Consider the following 16,836-nt stretch of genomic DNA (forward strand, 5'->3'; position numbering starts at 1 on the left):
TTAGAGAGCACATGACCAGGAGACCCACATGTAGCTGGGAGAAGAGGTACTTACCCATCTGTGCTTGGTCCTAGCCACTTTGTGATCAAAAAATTTTAAAGAAGGAAATATTGGTTTTCATAAAGCTTGTCATTGGGCTTCTTAGGATGAAAGAACTTTGCTTGTTGGTATTAGATTTTTAGTAAGGATTGTTGGGAAAATGTGTGATCAGGGGAAGGGGGAGAAGAGACAGGACTTGTTGAGAGGTATGCTAATAACAAGCAAGCTAGCCTCTTCTCATAGGGGAGGACAGGAGGGAAAGGACAGAAGCAGGAGAAGGGCTGGATGAAATCAAATCATGTTTTCTCCAGGAAGCCTGACCTCAGTGAAATCTGAAAGCAGAGGCCCCAAAGGAGTCCTTCTGCTCCCAAGAGACAGTGCATATTAGATTGGCCTTCTGCTTAACAGACAGGCCTTGATGCTAATTTCTCTTGACCTTCTCATGTGATTCTTGTCAGCCTGGCCCTCGTTTGTTAAGCTTGCTTTAATTATGTGCATAATGGCTCATTATTTTTTATAAAGGAAGCAGCAAAGGAAATAACTATGCAAATGAATGAGTTTTGTTGTTCACTGAGGAGTTGTGGGCTAATTGGACACTGGTACAAAAACACCACTGCCAAACACAATGCCAGAAAGTATCTCCCTCATCTCCATCTCTGAGGTCTCTTTAAGCACATGAGTACTGACAAAATAAACTTAATGTCCAAGAACAAAGGTGAAGTGCCAGAAGAATTCACTTAAGGCCAGGGACTTTGACTGGAACAACTAATCTTCCTTCCTAAGGTTGAAGTCTTGTTTCAGTTATCCAAGATCAAGCTTCTCCAAGACACACCTCCCTTTTAGTTTGGTCTTCAGCTGTCAAACAGAAAGGATTTGTGTGTTTGGACCTAGTGTTCTTTCTTCTGGTCTCTTCTTTGGAATGTCTCTCATCCATCCGTCCATCCATCCATCCATCCATCCATTCATTTTGCCTGTGTTAATTCCCTTCCTGATTCAGCTCACTCATCACAGGTAGCCTTCTTTCAACCTTAAATATTTCAACCTTCTTTGATCTTTGATATTTTACCTACAATGGATTAATCCCCCTGCCTTATGTAAACTCTAATTCTGATTTATTAGATTGGATCAGAGTAGATGTCATATGCTTCCCTGTTACCCAGTATTTCTCCCTTAGGGCATTTGTAACATTTGAAATTAATTGCTGTTGTAAAATGACCTAAGCTAACTTGTTCATTTATAATTATTATATCTTCTTCAGAACTCACAACCAGCAGGGATGTTACACTGAAGGCAAGTCCCAAAAGGGATTCTGCACAACAAATATCATCAGGCAGGCACAAGAACTATCACACAGCCTGTTGTATAAGCTCAATGAAAGCCTAGCTCTCTTTTTATGCACCCAGACAAGCTTTTAATTAAGGGGTTCATTTGAGGCAAATGTGAAGATATTCTAGCAGCAAGATTCAGCTACATTTTTAAGTAGTATCCAATACCACCTAAATGGTAGGGTATGGGACCAGAAGAAATACCAAGGCCTAGGGCATCATTTCAAAAGATATAAAGCTATTAGGCTTAATAGATTTCTATATTTGTTTATGTAAGTCTCGTAGGGCTTATACAATATTTGTAGCCATTCCATACAACTGGAAGGTTATTTATTTCACCAAAGAAAAATTATTTCCAACATCCATTACACTAAGTAACAATCTGATGTTGATCAAGTGTTGAGGTGATTGTAGCCTTGTGGTCCCTGCAGTGTAGATTTTGATTAGAGTTTTTCACATGCTAACTAACTACCACTGGAGCGTTTATTTCTGATTAGGGTAGTTCAGATATTAACCAACCACCTCTAGATATAAATTAAAATGCCCACCTATATATTACACAGTCTGTGAAGTCATTTAAATTAAAGTGAAGACAATACAATATTGTTAAATATGCAGGTTAATGTCTGATTTACTTACTGGAATGTAAGCTCCATGGATGGGAGGGGACTTATTCATACCGTATACTTGGAGTCTGTATAGTTCTACACCCAGGGCAGGTGACCAAGAAATGTTGTTGGAATAAATGGAGATCATATGCCAGCCTCTCCCCGTTCCTTCCCAATTTTGCCTTTTTACTTCTCAATTTCTTCCATCACTTCTCTCTCTCCCTTTCTTTCTCTCATTCTTTTTCTCTCTCATTCTTTTTCTCTCTCTTTCTTTCTTCCTGTCTTTCTTTCTTTCTTTTCTTCTTTCTTTCTTTCTTTCTTTCTTTCTTTCTTTCTTTCTTTCTTTCTTTCTTTCTTTCTTTCTTTCTCTCTCTCTTCCCCCCCCTTTCTTTCTTCTTCCCTTTCTGTCAGTCTCTTGTCATCTTCCCCCCCTTCTCTTTTTATTTATGTGGGAAAGTCATGTGGCTTTTTCAGAATTCTGGCAGAATATTCTACCATTGAAGAACAAGAGGGTTTGAAGACTTGCTTTATCTTCATTAGGTTGCTTTGAGGCTTTATTCTTTCTGTTGCCTAATCTGTAAAAGGAGGATAGCAGTAGTGCCTGCCTTACAGGGTTTTTGTGAGAATTTGTGGCGTGTTCCCAGCCTGCTTAATTCTCCCCTGGCCCCACCTTTAAATTAGCCCTTGCTCCCATTTCACTAATTATTTAATTACTTTAATTCCCTCAGCCATGATGTCATTTATTTCTTTCTCCAGCTGGTCTTGAGAAGGTGAAAATGTAGCCTGTTCTCTGCTGGGTGTGTTGACATGTGTGTGAGCTGGGTGGGGCAGAAGATGGCAAGCCAAGGAGAGATGCTTTGCTCCCCTCATCTTTCTTTTCTAGTGGGGTTCTCTTAGACAAGCCAGTTAATCCCTCTCAGTTTTTGTTTTCCTATCTGTACGAGGGAATTATGATGCCAACCTCATATAGATGTCATGGGATAAAATGAGGTTAGTATATAAGAAAGGCACTTGACCCAGATAGATGCTCAACAAATGTTAATGGGATTGGATGATTCTTTCTAGCCAATTGTAACATCTCACCTACGGATTAAGGATTTATTACAGGAGTTAAACCCTATGCAATTGTGGGAGGCTGGGGAAGTGAAGGTCTGAAGGGTGAGTTGGAAGATCACAGGAGACAACAACCAGTCAATCTGAAAGCCAGGCACTTCCAGCCACCAAAGTGAGACTGAAAGAGGAGCCAATGGAGATGTCTTTGGGGAACTATTGCCTGTCTGGATCCACAGCCACCCGTCTGTTGATGAATCTGGGATCTCTGTTAGACAGCAGGGTGAGCAGTCAGGAAGAAGAGCTTGACCTTGAGTGGAGGAGAGTGACAACAATATGGAACATGCTGGCACCTGCATCGTCTGTCACCTACATCTAAGCTTGAAGACCCTAGAGAATAATGGCTGCTGCTTCATTTCCACCTTTCACATCTTATGCAAATTCCAATTTTAAGTCCATATGATAAACAGATAGAAGGATTCTGGGAAATGTAGTTTCAGCTTTACCAGGTTGACCCAGAAAAACCACCATACCAATCTTTTCCATTTTATGGCTAACTTCTTTTAGATCTGATTTAAATCACCCTCCCCCCCTTTTTTTTAAGGAAATGACAAAGGTTACTGGTTAATCATGATCTTAAGTTTATGGAATTATAGGAGTAATATTCTAGAGCAGTCAGGCCCTTTATTTTGAAATGCAATGTCACCTAAGAGAAGGATTTTTAATGTAATCACTTATTAGTTTCCTTACAAATGGGAACGGGAGATTTTATTGACTATAATTAGGTTTAAATTTCAAATATATGCTACAATGACCATAGCCAGGGTCCTTCCAGTTTATTCATTTGTTTGTTATTTGTCTCCTCCCACTAGAATTTAAGTTTCATTGTCTATCTTGCCATCTCTTTTCTGAGCCACTTGGGACTCAGGCGTGAGAAGCCTGGACCCTCAGATCTGCGCTTCTCTATTTCCAGTGGACCCAGAACAGTTGTAGGCAAAGACTAAAACAGTGAGTACCATCTCTGATTTGTTGAGGAAAAATAAGTGTTCAGGTTCTTGAGTATATAAGGTTAGGTCCTTAAAATTTTCTTAGTAAAATGTGCCCTCCCTTCCTCGAGGCTAAGAGCAGAACTGTGAGGCCACTTACTTCGGAGTGCAGTGTAGTTTAAAGCGTCCATCATCTTCCTTGTTGAACAACGGGGAATGGGAAGGCGAACAAGATGCTGGCTCCATCTCAAGGGATTTAAAATCTAGCGCGTCCAGCGGGGAGGGAAGTAAGATGGTGAAATAACTTCAGGAGTGAGGTTCTCTGCAGGAAAACACAGCCAGTTCTCGGGGAGAAAGGGACAGAAATTGGGGGAAGCAACTAGAGAAGCGCCTTCGGTTGTTGGCCCTTGTAGGAGTTCATGGCCCAGAGAGAGCAGCCAGGGTGTTTATTCCCAGTGGAGGAAACTCGAGGCAATCTGGACGGTTTATCTTTTAACAGCCCTGGTTGGGTGAACCTCTGGAGAAGTTTCATTTTTGTTTTAACAAATTGGTATCTGACAAGAATGGATAGGGAGGAAACAGAGAACAAGCCAAATGGAATGAGTTTGAGATTGTACAGGTAAATTGTTAAGGAGATGAAGTTTATTTTTAGCATCTCTGTTTACCCCCTGGGGGTCCCTCTAACCACTTGGCACTGGGGTCTCAGTCACCTTATGCTGTCTGTGGTTGCTCTCTCTACTGTAAGGTCATACCGTGGCTCACCAGGACTCTCTTTCCCCCATTAAACCGTGTGTGTCTTTGTCTTATTCTTTTGAGGCTCTGTTTAATAGACTGCTTATTTACGCACTCGCTATCATCATCCAAACACCTAACATTTGTAGGGTCCCTGAAAGTTTGCTAAGTGCTTGTAAACATACCACATCATTCGATCAACTTATTAGAGTAAATTAATATATCAATAAATTAGTTCCTCTAGGTAATACATTGATATATGAACAGGGGGCTGTTGGAAATAGTACTGAAGGCCCCCAGATACCTTAGGTTCACATAGTTTTTAATACCCTTGTACAGTGTTCTCACAATTGTTGCTGAAAAGGCTCTAGGAATTGGGCGCTGGGACAGACTGGAAGAGAAGATTCGAGGCAGAGGGGTCTTTGGGGCCAGAGCCACCACGGACAGCTCCAGGGGAGCTCTGTTGACACTGTTGATCCCTGCCATTGTGCAGGGCACTGCCTGGTCCCTCCGGCGGGCCTAAGAGGGTGGCTTCACTGCTAGGCAGTAGTGACTGGGGGGGGGGGCAGGATGGAAGGAATCCTAACTCTACACTCCCCAGGATGGAATCACTAAAGCCCGCGTAATACAGGGGCAGTTAGAAAATTATGTTTGGCAGAGAAATTTTTTTTTCTTAATTTTTCCCCTTCTTAGAGTTACAATGAGAGCAGAGGCCAGAGATTATAAAACCATATAAAGCCCAACAATATTTTTTTCCTTTTAATATACAATCCCATCTCCTAGGCAGCTGTCACTTCCGGCTCAGTTACTATGCTCGTGTTGCCAAGGACCTGCAGACAGGCTGCTGCAGTTTCAGGTTTCCTGATGAATTCAGAAGGTACCCTAGTTTTAGAAATAGTTTGAGTGCTGTGCACTGGCTTCTTAGAATCTTCTACACCAAAGTAGTATTTTTAGGGCATTTTGGTTCTTCTGCTGTTCACTTTCTCTCTCACTCTGACATTTCTGCTTTTGCTGTCCGGGATCTCTGAATGGGCTCCCAAAGCCACTGGTTAGCCCAGTGGTTTATCAGGAAGTCCTCACAAAGTGTGGCATTTTTATAGGAAAAAGAAATGACCATTTTGTTCATATTTATTTCCCATATTTGCAATGTAAGATTAATGATAGACTTCAAAGAAATTCCTACATTCCTAACAAACCAAACTATTCTAAAACTGTTGCTTCTGTCAAAAAGCCATGGAGGTCAGCTGTCCCTGCAAACATTAGGTTCGTCTCCATCACTGTGTTTGTGTTGGGTGGGAATTTCAAAAAGTTCCTAATCACTGCTCCACATGCAGAAGGATTTTGCTCCAGACTTCGTAGGGATCAAAAATAAATGGCAGAAGCAAGATGTTTTTAAACATTTAGGCTTTCCCTACTTCTCACACCTCTCTTTGCCTAGGTAGGGCAGGCAGAGACATGTGACCTTCTCTTATTCTTGGCTGGAAACGTGGAGATATACAGAGATAATGTGATACATTTGAGCAGCCACCAGGTCTTCTGGCAAATGAATGCCCAAGTAGCAGGTGCTCCCCACAGATACTTAAGTGAAAGCTGTCCGTAAAGCCACTTTATTTGAGGGTGGCTCTGAAAGGTTGAAGGAAGTAGGGTCTGTGGGTTGTAGGAGACTAACCTGTTTCCCAGGTGCCATAGCCTTGGCCAGAATGGAGATCCGGTCTTCCTCCCTCTGCCCACAACTGTCTTCTTTGATCTATACTCTAGGATTCAATTCCTGCCCACACCTAACAGATGGTTTTTACTTAATATTACAGATTAAAAAATAGGTAGATGTTATCTTAGCCATCAATTTAGGATCAACATCTTAATGAATGTTGCTATTTGTCATGCTAGGTAGTTTATGGAACTGAGCTAATATACACACATGTGCGTGTCTTGTGCTCACACACCAATAACTTTTTACTTTAAGGTGTCACACTCACAGTCTCTCTGTCCACCTCACACCCAAACTGGACGTGAGGCCATTACAAACTGTTAGGCATAGGGAAATCTGGCAAGTTAAGTATTTTTCCTCAACCCCTTTCTACCACTGCATTTTATTTGCTGTTAGTGTTAATGGTTATTACTTTTGATTTTGGCTGTTGCATGATATGTTGATTTTAGCACTATGAATCAAAGGCTTAAAAGAGTTTTATCAAAGTATAAATATAATGATAACAATAGTTACATCAATACTATAACTCAGGATATATGAACAGAACTTCTCAAAATAGAATGTGGATCAACTGGGACAAGAAAATCCTTGGGAATGATGATTCTGCACACGAAAAAAAACCTGAGTATTATTAGAAAGCATAACTGTAAATATTTGAAGTTTGAATGTTAATGGACTGACAACTTAAATTTCCCTAATACTTAGTGTATTATCTATTGAAAAATATAGTCAAATAGAGGCACAAAGACATTATAGCGTTTGCATATTTTAAAAACAGAACAGAGTAATATATCCACTAGGAATAATTTTAGCTGCATTTAAGAAATTAATTCCAAAATAACAATGTCTCAGAGAGAGATTAATTTTTCTTTGTCAAAGAAGTCTAAGGCAGGCAGTCTAGGTTTGGTATAGTGGGCCTGTGGTGTCCTCAGAGCTCCCCAGGTGGCTTCTGTTCTTACAGTTACTTCATGGCCAAAAATGGCTGCCAGAGTTCCAGATATCACCTCCTACTGTACCCAGCAAGAAAAAGTAAGGATAGATACACCTGTTCCCTTTCAAGGAGACTTCCCAGAAATCCTACACATCACCTTTATTTATATTTCACTGACCTGAACTTAGTCACATGACCATCCTAGCTGCAAGGGAGGTGGGCAGGTAGTCCTCCATCTGAGCAAGAGTGTCCACTTAAAATTTGAGGTTCTGATACTAAGGAGGAAGGGGAGAATGGACATCGTCTAGCACTTTCTTCCACAAATGACCTCCAAAGCAAGTTAATCAGTTTTCAAGAATAAGCAAAAAATGGTGCTTTCCAGTATAATACCAATATAAATTTTGTTGCTAAAGGCAGAGACCAAAATGGAAGAAGAATCACTTAAAGTAGGGCTATTTATGAAGAATGAGTATTTATCACACAAATCACAAGAATCTTATAAAATCATTCACCAAGTTCATGATAAATATCATGTATGAGGGTTATTGGTAAGTCTCTTTATGAAATGGCTCTGTTGTATATTGCTCAATGTCAATGAAATATAATGTGAAGGGGCGATTACTATCATGAGTGCCTAATAATAATAAACATTATGCTTTGTGGTTCTAAAAAAATCACCAATTTCAGAGCTTTAAATAGTTTCTGACATTGGTCAAGTTATATATGAGGGGAAATTGCTTGACAATTTTTTGTTCTATTTAATTCTGAAAATCCACGATATGGGAGATTTTAGTTCATTCAGTTAATTGTAACTTTGTAAGTCACAATGCAGATGGGAAGATATACATTGAGATTAGTTCCAAAGGAGGACCAGCTGTGTTCACAGCAAGTAAAAGAGATTCGATGGGAATGTGAAATCACTCACTGTTTCATTCACGTGGAATAGTTGGCATTGAAGTGGGCCACAGTTGTGAATACAAATAGTGGCTACCTAGTGCATTATGTTCAATGCATTATGCAAAAAATTGGGCAACAAGTGAAATCTACTGATGGCAGGTGGAACACAGCCTGGGGTAAGGGGTGGTGGGGCAATTGTTAAACCTTTTTTTAAAAATATTTATTTATTTTTATTTTAGAGAGAGTGGGGAGAGAGAGAGTCTTTCGAGAGAGAGAGAGAGTGAGCGGGGGGAGGGGAGAGGGAGAGGGAGAGACTCTCAAGCAGACTCCCTGCTGAGCATGGAGCCCTACATGGGGCTTGATCCCACCTGAGATCATGACTGGAGCTGAAATCAAGAGCTGGATGCTTAACCGACTGGGCCACCCAGGTTCCCCAATTGTTAAACTTTTTAATAGTGGTGAACTGGAATGGTATGTAGCCACCACCTTGACTTTGGCCTTGTGAGACCCTAAGGAGAGAATCCAGTTAAGTCTGCCTGGTCCTCTGACCTATGGAATTGTGAGGTCATATATGGGTGTTGTTTCAAGCGATTAAATGTGTGGTAATTTTTGCAAAGACAGAAAATAATACAAATTAATACGTGTTCCAGAGGTTGGGAGTTAAACTCTAAAAAGACTCCGGGGCCCATGGCATTAGTGCAATTTTTAGGTGAATGGTCTGAAACAAACTAGAACATTCTCCCAAGTTAGGAGCAGATTATTACATCTTGCACTTCCCACCACCAGGAAAGAAAAGGGTACCCAATTGGAGTCTTTGATTTCTGGGAGCAGTATACTGGGAATGTTGACTCAACCCATTTATGGGATGACCCATAAGATTGCCATCATTGAGTGGGTCTCAGAAGAGAAAAAGAATCTGCAGTAGGTCCAGGCTGATAGGCTTTTCCATACTGGGTTTGACACCTATTCCAAACATGCATTTACTTTTTCTACCTGCAGTGCCTCAGCCAGCACCACTAACCAAGGGCTTAGAAAGAGTCTGATCCATAAACATGGGATCCCACATAAAATTGTATTGGACCAAGAGACCCATTGTCATTATATGGCAAAGAAGGTGAGCAGTAGGCACGTGACCATGGTATCTATGGTCCCATCATATGTGCCACCATCCACAGGCTGCTGGACTGACAGAACACTGGAATGATCTGTTGAAGGTCTAACAATGTGCCATCTTGGAGAGAATGCACTGTGCAGATGAAACGCTATCCTTTAAGATGTAGTATATACCTCAAATCATTAAATACTATATGAATCTGTGTTTTCAAGATGTAGGATGCACGGATCTAGGAAGCAAGAGGTGAAAGCAGCAGTGACCCAGCTTACCATCAGCCCCAAGGGCCCCTTTAGAGAATTTGTGCTTCCCTTCCTCACAACAGTGAATCCTGACACTTCACAGTCTTCGTTCTTAGAGGGGTCATGGGTCCACTAAGGAACCCAGCAAGACCCTATTAAGGTAAGAATAGGATTAGGCTCTTACTTGGTTACTTCAAAGATCTTGTCTCAAGAGACCAGCAGGCAAGGAATGTCGTCACCATACTGGCAGGAATAATTCACCCTGACCATCCAGCAGAGGTAGAGCTGCTGTTCCACACTAGGGTCAGGGAAGTATATATTTGGCACTCAGGGGGTCCACTTGGGCTGCTCTTGGTAACTGCCCAATTCTGATGATAAGTGTGGCAGCAACCACAGCCCGGGAAGGTCATGGTGACCAGTGGCCCATTGCCTCTCTTATTCAGAAAATGAGTGTCTGTGTCATCTCAGCAGCCTAGCCACCTAGACCAGCAGAAGTACTAGTTGAGGGCAAGGAGACTATAGAATAGATGGTGGAGGAGAGGCAGGATGAGTTTGTTACTTCCTCAAGATCAGGTGCAATGGCAGGGATGGCTAGTTGTTCCCACTAAGCTTCCCCCTATAAGATTCTCCCAGGGAAATCAGAATGCTGGAAGAGCTTCTCTAAGACCTTACTATATGAAGCTAGTGGATCCAAGTGGAGCAAGGAGTTGTCTACAAAGAATGCCATGTGTGCCACCCAGATGCCCCTCCAGGTCGGTTCATTCATTCCTCCAGCTGATAGAAGTGTTGGTGGCAGATGGCTCATAGCTGAGTTCCTCTTCTGGGACTTTCTGTAGGCTGGAGAGAGCTGCCTTGCCTAAAGTTATACAGAGGGGGAACCTGCAATTACACCCTAATTTGAGACAACTCTGCAGGATCATTTCAACCCCAAGCTCCCTTTAGGATTGACTGAGACCTTTGCTGCAATGGTATTAGAGTCTCGGTTCACCCTCTGCCCACTCCTGCTTCCTGCTTTGCCTCTCAGGTGTTGGTCTCTATGTAAATCACCTCCAATAAACCTCTTGCACATGAATCTCTATCTTGGACCGTGATTTTGGGTTTATGATCTGTGACAGAATGTTTGTGCCAAATTATATCCCACTAGATTATATGAAATAATAGTTTCATCCCAGAATTTCTGCTATTAGATGCCTTGGGTTTTTAAAGTTGGGGATTCAGTTTTTGTGTTCTAAATGTATAATGCAAAATGGTGCACTCATTTTATTGGGAATTTTAAAAACTACTAACAAGGTTGAAAATAATCTTAAAATGTCTGAGGCACGAATGTTGTTGGACCCGGTCTTTACATGTCATCCAGACCAATGGCCATTTCTTTTTGCCTTTCCTACTTTTTTTCATGGCCCGCAGCAGCAGATTTTGAAGTATGCTCGTCTTGTTTACCATCAAATAAGACACTAGTCTGCCCTTCAATCTCCCAAATTCCTAGAAGGGCCAATTAATAAAACTGGGTTGGAATGAGGCTAAATATAAATAGGTTTTTTATTAGAGGGCTGTAAACATACTTCATGACTTCTCTTGGTTTGTTTAAGCTTTTCAAGCTTGTGACTTCAAATTTTCCAAGGCTGGGCTATTTTCTCTGGATGGAGGGATATATATTTTCAGGACAAAATGTGCAGACAGAGCACTCAGCAACCATGGCCGTGTACTGGGATCCACTTCAGACTGACAAAAAACTTCAGCTCTTATCTGACTTCATTAGGAAAGATTAAACACACTGGAGGATATTTGGAAATCTTTTCAGAAACCAGAAATACCTTAATAATGCTCCAAACTGCTACTGACATTTAAAAGCTTGATTATGCAAAGAACTTTGTCTCTGGGACATGGAATTACCTACTGCCAAAAATAACTCCTCTTTTTCCAGCTCAGAGAGAGGCAATGTTAGTAGGATTAGTTAACAGACCAGAATCCCCATTTTCAGCAAAGACATCACATGTACTTAATGGAATATTTGGAAACAGACACCACCTGACTTGGGATGGCTTAACTTGAGAACTGCAATCTTTATAGGCTTATCATAAGTAACACTTTAACCATACCGAATGGGCTTTGAGTTTATGAGTACCTAACAGCTGAAGCTGATGTGCTTTTAGAATAGACTTAAGTCAAGGCAAATAGTTGGTGTTGACAATGTGGTGTGGCGATTTGAAAAGTGAAAAAAAGCCCTGGGCAATGTGAATTCCTGATTGGCTAAAGTGCATGCTCCTCAGCTAAGCTATGAATTCCTAGCTTATTGATAGGTATTGGTTGTCACTTTTTAAAAACTCTTATGGACAGAGCTTGGGAAACCATCGAGAAAAAATCATAAGTGGTGTAAAGAATGGTTTAATCATTCAGGAAGATGAACTGGCTGGTAAATTTCAGATTTCAGGGGAAGCTGAAGAGACAGATCTAAAGACACGGAAGGCTCCTCTGGAGAAGTTGGCTGATGTCTTTGAAGATGAAGGCTACTGTCCAAGATCTGTGTTTCATGTTTTTGAAAAGGGAGCAGGAGATTACTGTAAGAGAAGTTACCTTTGAAACTCTTCCCTGAGAATTGGCCATTTATGCTCAATAACTCATCAGTGGAAAATTTTGCCTGAGGTGAACCAAATATTGAACATTTGCAGGGTCCCTAGAGCAATGACAGCTGTTGATTCTGATTATAAAGAAACTTACCAGGAAAGAAGGCATGTTCGGTCCACATGTTGCTTGACTCAGATTTTCAGGAACCGAAGAGTTCACTTATGCCCACACCCTGATATTTTCAAATATAGATTTATACTATGTGTTTCATTTTATATTTTAAATATATGTTTGTCAAAGTGTATCTAAAGCGATTTTATGATTAGTATTTGGCATTTTATTTTTTTATTTTATTTTTTATTTTTAGTTTTTAGAGAAAAAGAGAGTATGCAAGCAGTGGGGGAGGGGCAAAGGGAGAAGGAGAGAGAGAATCTTAAGCAGGCTCCCTGTTCAGTGTGCAGCCCGATGTGGGGCTCGATCTCACAACCCTGAAATCATGACCTGAGCGGAAACCAAGAGTCAGACACTTAACTGACGGAGCCACTCAGGCACCCCTCAGTGAACAGTCGTTTTTATTATGATTGATCAGACAGCTTGTACCACATTGTAGCTATGTGATTTTGAGTAAGCCTCAGTTTCCCCATCCGTAAAATCTGTAAAAATAAGTTACCTTATATGGTGATTCTATTTAGCAAGCATATGCTTTTATAGTCTTTGATCTGTGCTCTGTGCTTTTCAGATATTAATTCATCTAACTTTCATAATAAGCTAATGAGGTAGATACCATTCAGATCCCCATTTGGCAGATGAAGTAACTGAGGAAATAAGAGGTTAAATATTGTTTTCAAGGTAATACAACTAGTCAGTAGCTGAGGTGAGGTTCATACCCAACACTCGAGCTCCAGAGTGTGAGTCTGTAATGTCTATTCCACACCACAAAGCATCTGTCCAGGTCCTGGCACATAGCAGAGGCTTAGTAGATGTCAGCTTCTCTCCCACCTTCTCAAGAAATACCTTTTGAAATTGTCATGGAATGCAAAATATGAATTTATCAGCCGGCCAACATGCTTTCGTCAAATGTTCACGTTTGTGTCATAGCAGCATCCCTGTGCTCTTTGGGGGTGCCAAGAAATATGTGAACATACCTCTCTCTCTGATGAGGCTCCTCTTGGATCATCTTTTCTGCTGAAACGCTGGAGGCCCAGGAAGCAAGACGTCCACATGCGCTCATGTGTGTGCAGTGATATCCTGTAGAGCGGCTGTCAGTGATGACAGTTCGGAGCAGAGCAGCTGGAGGACAGCCAATGTTCCCAATGACGGAGAACAAGATAAGGCAGCCAAAGGGATCACTTCTAACAGTAGTGTGCCCCCACCCCCAGCTGCTGCTCAGGGTGCCTTGACGATGATGCTTTAAGAATTTTAGATGAGACGATCCATACCGTGTACAACTGTCCCAAGAAAATCAACCCTGGATTGTTTCCTACACTGAACTCCTTGACTACCAGATATGAAATGCTGGTAACTCCACCAGTCATAGCAATAACTAGGAACCAAAACCAGAGTGCGCTGCCACACCTTGCTGCCTTCGGGTAAGAGGTGGTGTTATCAGCCCTATTGAGAAGGGCTCGCTGGCAGACCCTTGCGGTTTACCTGGGAATAGGAGTAGAAAACTGCATTACTGCTCAAAATCGGGGGGCAGTGGGGAACCCCTGGCATCAGCACCACCTGGGAGCTTATTACACATGCAGACTCTCATCCCTCATCCCCTATCTGTGAATCAGAAGCAGTGTTTTAATGAGATTTCCCAATGATTTGCATGCACATTAGAGTTTGAGAAGCTTCATCATTCTAGATAGAAACATGGGCTTTGGAGTAAGAAGATCCAGGGTTGAGATCAAGACTCTGCCTCTTATTAGCTCTGTTAATGGGAAGGCCACCTAACTCTCCCGAGCCTCCATTTTCTGGTCTCTAGAAAGACCTAACAATCTTCCTCATTGTGTAGGCACATTGCAGGCATTCAGACAAATGTCATTTCCTTTCTCCCCTTCTCTCTTCAATCAGAGGATGCAGTCAGGAAAACCAGTTAAACTCCCTGGTGATCCTTAGGGAATTATGATCATAGAAAATGCAGCAAGATGAAGAGAGGATGATATTTCTCTCCCTACCCCCTCCTCCCTCTCCGGCTTGCTTTCTGTAGTGAGAGACCCAATACTTATCAAGTTGCAGCTGAGGCATCCCTGGGCCATGACAAACACTGGAAGCAAGGGCTGATCTGGGTGTGACCAGGGTGGGGAGAAGCCAGTACCCTTGGCTCAAATGTCAGTTAGGAGGAGCAAATTTAATTTCTAAGATAAAATCTGGAACTGATGGCAAAGGATGGATCTTCAAAGGAATAGCCCAGAGGGCAAGTTCAGATCCAGGAAATTGATTAGGCAGATGGTGGCAGAATGAGGATCAGAGAGACATCTGGGAATAAGGAAGATGAAACTAAACTTGTCAGAACACTTCCTGATCTTTTTACTATATCCTCTTCTGTGCTCCCAGTGTCCCCTGCACATTACCGAGGTGCCCATCACTCTGTACAGAGTGCCTGTTTTATTTTTAGACTGTTTTATTATTAGACTGAGAGCATTTTGAGGATGAATATTATCTTAGGGATCATGCATTGTTTCACTTGTGTATACATCTAGAATGTATAAATGGATAGTTTGTTGAATGGTGAATAAATGAATGAGTGAATGAAATTTTTGCTTCCAATGCTACCGTTCCACCAAGTCTACCCCTCAGTGGAATCCATGGGGCCTTTAATCGAGCAGTGAGGCTCTCCATGAACAAGTGCTTCCCAGTTGGCCCCTAGTTCCCTAATGCCTCCGTCAGGTAGCAGCCTGGGTTTCCCACTGCCGCCCTCCCTTCTTACAGCCAGTGTCCTAAGCATAGAGAAGACACGGAGAGCTGAAGGATACAAAGCGGGGCAGAATCTCTAGCCTACCACCTCTCCTTTGTCAATGGTTTTGACTATGGTTGGACTGAGAGCCTATTTACCTCCAGGGAGCTGGCTGCCTCAGTTTCCAGGAGATTATGGAGGCTAGAAAAGAATGATTTGCCTTTTTAAAAAGATTTTATTTGTTTATTTATGAGAGAGAGAGAACACAGGCTGGGGGAGAAGTAGGCTTCCTGCTGAGCAAGGAGCCCGATGTGGGACTCGATCCCAGAACCCTGGGATCATGACTGGAGCTGAAGACAGATGCTTAACTTACTGTGCTACCCAGGCATCCTGAATGCTTTTCCTTTTAACTGAAGAGCCACCTTTCAGCTCCCTGGATAGCTCAGGATGTCAGTCTCCAAGGAGTTAGTTCAGGGATTTACCCGAACTTATGGGGGCATTGAAACTGGCCTACGGGAGACAGATATAGAATCCAGCCTCTCCACTCTAGAGAGGAGTCCAGCAGCCAGGTATTGCTGGGAACCCTTGGGGGGGGGGCAGGCAAAGACTTCAAGGCTGTGCCCCCGTGATTAGGGCTGCTTAGTAAGTTTGACTGCTTTCCAGAAATGGCTGTTCTGAAGGAGAGAGCACAGTCCCTCAAGCAGCCCCCAGGCCTCAGGATTTGAGATTAATTGCCATTGGGGGTTACTCATCCTGTAAGTTAAATATATTTCAGTTCATTGCACATCAGCTCCAGAGCTTGTCATCACGGCTCAGCAAGACCATCTGCAGCCAGGCACTTCCTCACAGGAGGAGAGCAATGGGGGGGGTTGGGGGGATGTGGAGGGCGGAGTGGCCCGTGGAACGTCTATGTTGAAAGTGAACGAATGAAAGGAAACTTTTGCTCTTACTGTCCCCCACTCTTCCCAGCAGGTCTTTTATCAAGTTCTGGCTTTCTGAAGAATGCATCATTGTCCTCAGAAGACCCCAAGCAGAGATGAGGGGCTGGGGGGAGTTGGTGGGTGGATGGGGGTGTGGAATGACCCAGGGCTCTGCATGCAGCAAGCTAAGTGCTGAGAATGGTTTTGAACCTCTTCTCTGCCCTTTTTTTTTTTCTTCCATTGCGTGGGGGTGGATGATGTGGTTGGAGGGAGGGGGCGGAGAGAGGAAAAAGCAATGAAAGTAGGGAAGCGAGAGTATTTGGCACTTAGGTACCATCTGGGGCTCTCTCTCTCATGTTCCTTTGTTTGTAGGATCCGGTTCAGGAGCTGTCTTGCTTTTCCAGTCCCCAAGCTTTCCTCACATTTCAGCAGAAGGTTTGAGTCACCCTGACACATAAAGAGCCATGTCCAGATGAGATGTGGCCGAGGACAAGGGAACATGCAAGGGCTAGTAGAAGCAAGTTCTCAATACCAACGCTATCTCATAATCAGTTGCAGAAAGGAAATCTTTTTGTAACTATGTATATTCTCTTCCTTGATTTGATACACATAATGTGTGTGTGTATGTGTGTGTGTGTGTGTGTGTGTATGTATTTGTATTTATCAGTTCCTTTTCTTTCTTCACCCCCACCTTTGTCCAATCTAAGGTGGTTAACCCTATAATTGGGCATTTAATTTGTTGGATGTCAAAGGAAGATTGCATCTGGACTAGGAGTGAATGTTCCCAGAGCTCAAGCCACACGTGGCATATTCTGTGTCTTTCTCTTTCTTTTTAGGG

The sequence above is a fragment of the Ursus americanus genome, chromosome 8, assembly GCF_024610735.1.
Source record: "Ursus americanus isolate L20-20 chromosome 8, mUrsAme1.1.p, whole genome shotgun sequence".
Lineage (NCBI taxonomy): Eukaryota > Metazoa > Chordata > Mammalia > Carnivora > Ursidae > Ursus > Ursus americanus.